Raw genomic sequence first — 6000 nt, 5'->3', positions numbered from 1 at the left:
TGACTGTCTGGCTTCTTTCTGATCTTTCCCCTCTCCCCCGCCTACGAATCTCTATGTACCGAACTGTCCAGCCTGCAGCCAGGCTCAGCTCAAGGGCTTTTATCTTTATTCTGGTTCATATTATTTTTCTCTGAAAGGCTTCCATTTCTGCCTCTCATTTATAAAGGCCAACCTACTATTTCACCACCCAGCTTGAGCTTCACAGCCGCCTCTCTCCCCTCTGGATTTTTTCTCACAGCTTTTGTCTGAACCAATTTGTGGTTCTCAGAGTGTGCAGTGGTGTGTGGACATTTTTCTTATTATGCACAGGTGTGGGATAAGATAAGGGGCCATCAATATTCAACCATTTTCAAACTGGGAGAGAGGACTTTAAAAAAAAAAAGGTAGCTATAAAATTAAAAGAGCACAGGCAGGTACTAAAGGAAGACACCCTTAGCATTGTCACTGTGCTTCAGAGAGGCCATTGGGGAAAATGTCCCATCAAATAGATCATTTGTCTATTATAGGAAAGAGGTCTTTTGGAGCCGAGAGAGCAGCAGATTGTGTGGGCAAAAGCAGCACCGGAGTGGGGGAAATAAGCAGTGAGAAAGTGGAGATCACAAATCCACTTCAACGTCCTCAAGGAGCGGGATTCTTGGAAGGATAAGGCAGCTGGAGTGGGTAGGACAGGTGAGGCAGTCTTGTTCTGTTTGAAGAATAGGAGCTACTGCTTGTGTTTGGGGAAGGAAGGAATCAGACACTGGTAATGGGGGAAGCTGATCCAACAGTCTAGGCCGGGCTGAGATCCAGTGTACCACAGCGGGGTTAACCTTGAGTAAGAGTTAGGGTACTTTTTACTGTGGACAAGGGAGGTTAGGGGAAGATGAGGACTACAGGGTAGGCAAAATAATGAGAGAAGGGCTTAAGTGTTGGAGAAATGGCTGCCACCGTAAAGGAAAGGCTAGGGAAGCCCAATTTCTGAGGCCAGTCCTGATAGTAGCACCGTTTCCGTCCATTCCGTTCACTTTTATTCAATGCCCCGCCTGTGCCAAACACTGCTGGGCCCTAGGTCCGCAGAGATACACGTTGTCGTGTAATTTGGGGATTTGTTAGGTTAGCACTCCAGTGACATTTCGTTTCTACTCTTGTAGAAGACTTTAAGTTTAACGCACAAATGAATGGGAAGGGTCTTTTGTTAGACGAGATGTACTGGGTTGGAGCTTGAAGCATCCATGATAATGTCGCCTTATTTGAGGTAAAAAAGTGAGAGGCCAAAATAGGGGAATCTACATTAAAGGGGGAAGACAGACGAGGGTAAACTGAGGCTGTAAGTCTTCAGGCTGATAGACGGGACTTTCCTGTTTACTTCAGATAGCAGTATAAACAAAGCTAACAGCGCCTCAGTTTACCAGCATCAAATTCAGCTTTTCCGCTAAAGCAGAACGCTCTACGGCGGCCGAGCAGGTCCAAACTTAACCCAAACCGCGTCACCTAAACTACCTTGCAAACAAACGCCCAGGTCTCGATACTTCTTCAGGTCAGCAACACCTTTTTGCCCGCTTGTTATTGATGAGAGGCGGGGAGAACCACCTTTTCTCTTTTGCAATTGGTCGCAGTAAGCTTTGAGTCACGCCTCCCGCGCTTCTATCGCTGACAGGTTCCTGGAACTGTCACTCAAGGAGTCTCCGCCTCTCAACATGGGCCCGCCCTTCAATATAGTCCCGCCCCGTGGCGGCCCCGCCTCCTGCATCGCTGCTAACTGGCTTCCGGGGCTGTCACTCGAGGAGTCTCCGCCCCTCCATGGCCTCGCCCCTCACCGTGGCTGGGATCTCGCGTGAAGAACCGCGGGCACGGCGGCGGCTCGGCTGCCCCGTAGCGCGCGGAGCGGGCGGGCTCTCTCACACGAGCGCTTCTTCGCCGAGAGCCTGGAGCTGCGGCAGCGCAGGCCTGGGCCGCCGTGTCTCCGCCGCCCACTTCAGTTTTCCTCAGGGCTCTGGGGGCCGCTTGTCCGCCGATGCGCCTCAGGTGAGGGTGCTCGGCAGGTCGCGCCTAGGAGGCGACCCGGGGCGGCCGTGGCAGGCGGGCTCGCGACGGGGGCGGCTCCCGGGGATGCGCGGCGCTCCGAGTGCGGGGATCTCGGTGACGCGGCGGGGACCGGGGGTCCCGGAGCTCCTTCGGCTTTGGAGTGGGGGTGGGTGGCCGCCCGGACAGTCCAGGGTCTCTAGGGTCGCGGGAGCGCTGCCCGTGTCTTGAGAGCCCGTGTGCTGGCATCGCGCGGTTACGGGACGAGGGGACCATTTCTGAAGATCCCGGGCACTTGGGGGGCGCAGAATACAGTTTAGCCAGGTCCCGAGGGCACGGGAAGCTACGAGCGGGGAGGGGTCTGCTTGACATTCCTGAAGTAAAGCAGAGGGTGTCCGGGTTCCGGAGACCAGTGTTTGTTTAAGGTCGCCTTGGGGTGATAGGGCGCTGCCTCTGTCCCTCCCGGGCAGGAACCGACTGGGTGGGTGTGGGTGGGGGCGGGAGCGAGCCAGGGGAAACCAGCGTCTGTATTGGGGTTTCTGTTTCGCCCAGAGGGGGGCGGTAACTATGCGTGACGGTCCCCAGTCCTTTTGGGGCGACGGAGAGAGTGATCTCGCCGTGTGGGCGCGGCTCAGCAGGCTCTGAGTCTCCAGGGGTGCCAGACCTGGGTTCAGGAACCACTCCACGGCACTGCTTGTGGTTTTCGGTATCTAACGGTTTCGATCTGGTCTCTTTCCTTTAGATGAGGTTTGACTCAGTGCTTAGTTGGAAGATTGATCGGGGCAGTTGCCTAGTTGGAGACACAGTGGGTTTGTTCTGCTGTTTTTTTTTTTTTGCCCCGGGATCCCTTTGGGGACGCGCCGGAGCGGAGAAGCGATACCCGACTTGGACATGCTGTCTGGATGGGGTTTTGTTGTTGTTTGTTTTTTGGAGGCGAGTATCCGAAGGTTGAGGGAGGAATTAGTTCCTGGAGTAGGGACGGCTGTGCGATTTGGACTTTTCTGTTTGATGGTCCTGCATGGTTTAATGTGTCCTGAATTTGCCTGAGCCTTAGGCAGTCAGATACTGCCAATAAGTGTCCTTTCTATACAGCATTTGTGGAAGAAGGGTCTCAAAGCCAGATTTCCGCAAAGGCAGCATTGGCAACCTGTTAAGAATGGCCTATCGAGCCCTTTTAGAGAATCCTGGTACATCAGTTTTTCTGGAATTTAGATCTTACAGAGTCCTTGATGACTCTGCCAGACTTAGGCGGAATTTAAAATGACTTCTATGTATCTGCCCGTGAGTGATTTAAAAATATGTGTCAGAGTGTCTGTGCATTTGCCTGACAGTTGTCCTGGTTAGGCAGTCTAATGTCATCTTAGTCTGAGGAAACATTACTGTGGAGCAGGCACATTACTGTGTGCAGGAAATATGATGTAAGCAGAGTGATTGAAGCAAAGAAGTTTGCTTTGCCATTTTGTCAGTTTTTAAAAAGATCATTTCTTTTGCCTTTAAATCAGAAAGGTTAGGAAGAAGGTACTGAAGGTTTGCATTTTGCAGTCATAAGACAAAGCAACCAAGAGAATGTATTGAATGATAGTAGGTCTTGGGGATGGGATAGGTTGGTTTTTATTTTCTCACACCAATGTACTGGATCGGCTTTTATGTCCATCAAAACTGAAAATTGAGAAAGTATTTGGTTGAAAACAAAGCCTAAAAAATTGAAGTAGATCAACATTTTCAAACTGTTTTTTGAGAGAAAGACAAATGACAAAGTAGGCAAAATCCTGAAGCATTAAATTCTTTTTTTGAAAAGCTTTCAGACTTCATAGATGGACCCATCTGCAAAGACTGGCTCATCTGCTAGATGGCATGATGCTGATTGGAGGTGCAGTGATTGCTGTAATGCATCCTACATGGAGAAGGAAGCAACAAATAAATAAAATTAAATTCTGATGTTGTGAGGAAAAAACACTGTCCTTGAGAATCAGATTATATTCCTTAAATAATTTGCAAGTAATGTTGACATTTGGTGTGATAACCAGGTCAGCCCTCTGCCTTCAAAATTATTTTTTCAAAAATTAAATTATGATTAGTAGAGTTTGGGTGTTAAGTAAATGTTGTCTCTTTGAAAATGTGTTTATGATGTAAGCATGAAGAAAATCTGTAGCAACACAAATGGAACTTATTATGTTTGGAGCTGTCTTTAGGAGGTGGATGTGTGGTAGAGAGCTGTCTGATTTCATACTTGAACATTCCTTGAATCCATTTCAGTGAGCAGCTTACATGAAAATTAGATAAGTCCAAAAATGCAAACAGTTTGAACACTGCAAGTTTGTGGATTATACAGTTTTTTCAGACTTTTGTCAGTGTTGCCACATCTTTCTGTTTGTACTAATGAAAAAAAGATAGTTACCTAAAAGTTATGGGGGGAGCACAACAAAATAAAAAAGACATACAGCTAAATGTTAAAAACACTTCAAAATACTGGTTATTTGATTATATGTAAGGGTGGGTGTGTGTGTGTGGTGGGAGAGTGCTCTTGTGTTGACTTAAGGACAATATTTTATTCTTTGGTCAAATATAGTTATATTTAATAGATATGTTTTTCTTGTGAAGCATATAAACCATAAAAATGGTTTTATAGTTTCATTATTACAGTACTGAAAATGAGAGTACCAAAGTGGGTTTTGAATTATCATTCAAAATTCTAGAATCATAACATACCCTAAAGCAATCTCTAGAAATGTATGGCATGCATTCTTGTCGTCACTGTACTGCTAATAGTGTGAACTTTGATAATTCTTAGTGTTACAGGGTCTCGGTTCCTGTGTGTAAGCGTATATGTAAATAATGGATGCAAGAGAAACTCTGTCAATAATCTGTACACACCTCAGTTCCAAGGATTGTACTGCATCCATTTTTGTGTTACAGATCCTGTAATGTAACATGTACAAAAAAGCAGAGAGAGATAATTTACATATATATATATTACACATCTGATTTCAGAAGCTTCTTTATAGAGATAGATAGTATTTAATTCTAGAATATACATTCATGAAGGTAAATACTTTTCTTTGGGTCATTTAGCTTTGCATATTACAGCACTCTTACTGTTTTTAGCATTTTGGTTTTTTTGTATCTGATTCTTTACTCTGTGATAGAATACTGCGCAATAATGTTATGTTCTTATTTAATTCTGGCCCTAGGCTTGACCCCTGTATTCTATCCTTATACTGCTTCCAACATAATGCGGATCTCATTGCTCCTTACTTAACACCCATTGTTCTTTAGCTCCAGGATTTAGTTCTGTCATTACAAGGGCTTTCATCATCCCTTCGGCTCATCTGCATTTTCTCCACCATAAACCTCAAGCTCCAGTTGTACTAATGAGAGCTGTTTACTGAATGAACCATTAGATTCTTCAGTTAGATTCTTTCTTCTTCTTAGCATGCCTTCTCATATTGCTGTAAAAACTGACTTTTTTTTTTTTTATTTCTTGAACTTCACACTATGCATTTTTGATCTTTTTCTTTTCTCTGGCCCTTCCTCTTCCTATCTCCCTGGGTTATTCACTCTGATCATCTTGCTAATTCATTCTCTTACGTTTATTAGTTTGCTACATTGTTTCTTTTTCTGGATTCAAAGCCAGGCTTATATTTACTGTTCATTTTTGAATCCCTCTTGCTTATTTACACATACTTGGATCTCATCTTACATATTTGAAATCTAGAAGCCAAACTCAGTGTCTTCATAGTGTCCAAGATTAATTAATCTCACATGTCAGACTTGTCCTACTTTCCTAAACTCATCTTCCTCTAGATTATCTTCTCTTGTCTTACTCACAAACTGATATCAGGGCTGTAGGCTTTAGCCTCGTATTAAGAATTGTTTAGCTTTGCATTTTACAACAGTCTTACTGGAGTTTTTTTTTTAGCATTCTTGTTTTTTGTATCTGATCCCTTGCTCTGGACAATACCTGTGCAGTAATGTTCTTATTTAATTCTGGGTAGAATG

At 45.0% G+C, this 6000-nt stretch overlaps 1 protein-coding gene across 2 annotated transcripts in view; it reads left to right on the top strand.

Annotated features, from left to right (window-relative positions):
- Positions 1–1830: 1830 nt before the first annotated feature.
- The window catches only part of Glce (glucuronic acid epimerase), a 68617-nt gene continuing 64447 nt past the window's right edge, over positions 1831–6000 (top strand). Inside the window, exon 1 of one of the 2 annotated variants that reach the window (XM_057767682.1) lies at positions 1831–2004. The gene's annotated coding sequence lies outside the window, so the exon portion shown is untranslated. Of the gene's footprint in view, positions 2005–2609; positions 2708–6000 lie in introns of those variants that run through there. The other variant, XM_057767683.1, reaches the window with a different exon arrangement.

This window comes from Chionomys nivalis, chromosome 4, assembly GCF_950005125.1.
Source record: "Chionomys nivalis chromosome 4, mChiNiv1.1, whole genome shotgun sequence".
NCBI classification, from domain to species: domain Eukaryota; kingdom Metazoa; phylum Chordata; class Mammalia; order Rodentia; family Cricetidae; genus Chionomys; species Chionomys nivalis.
The sequence above is the reverse complement of the archived record's forward strand: the minus strand, read 5'-3'. Positions and strand labels throughout refer to the sequence as shown.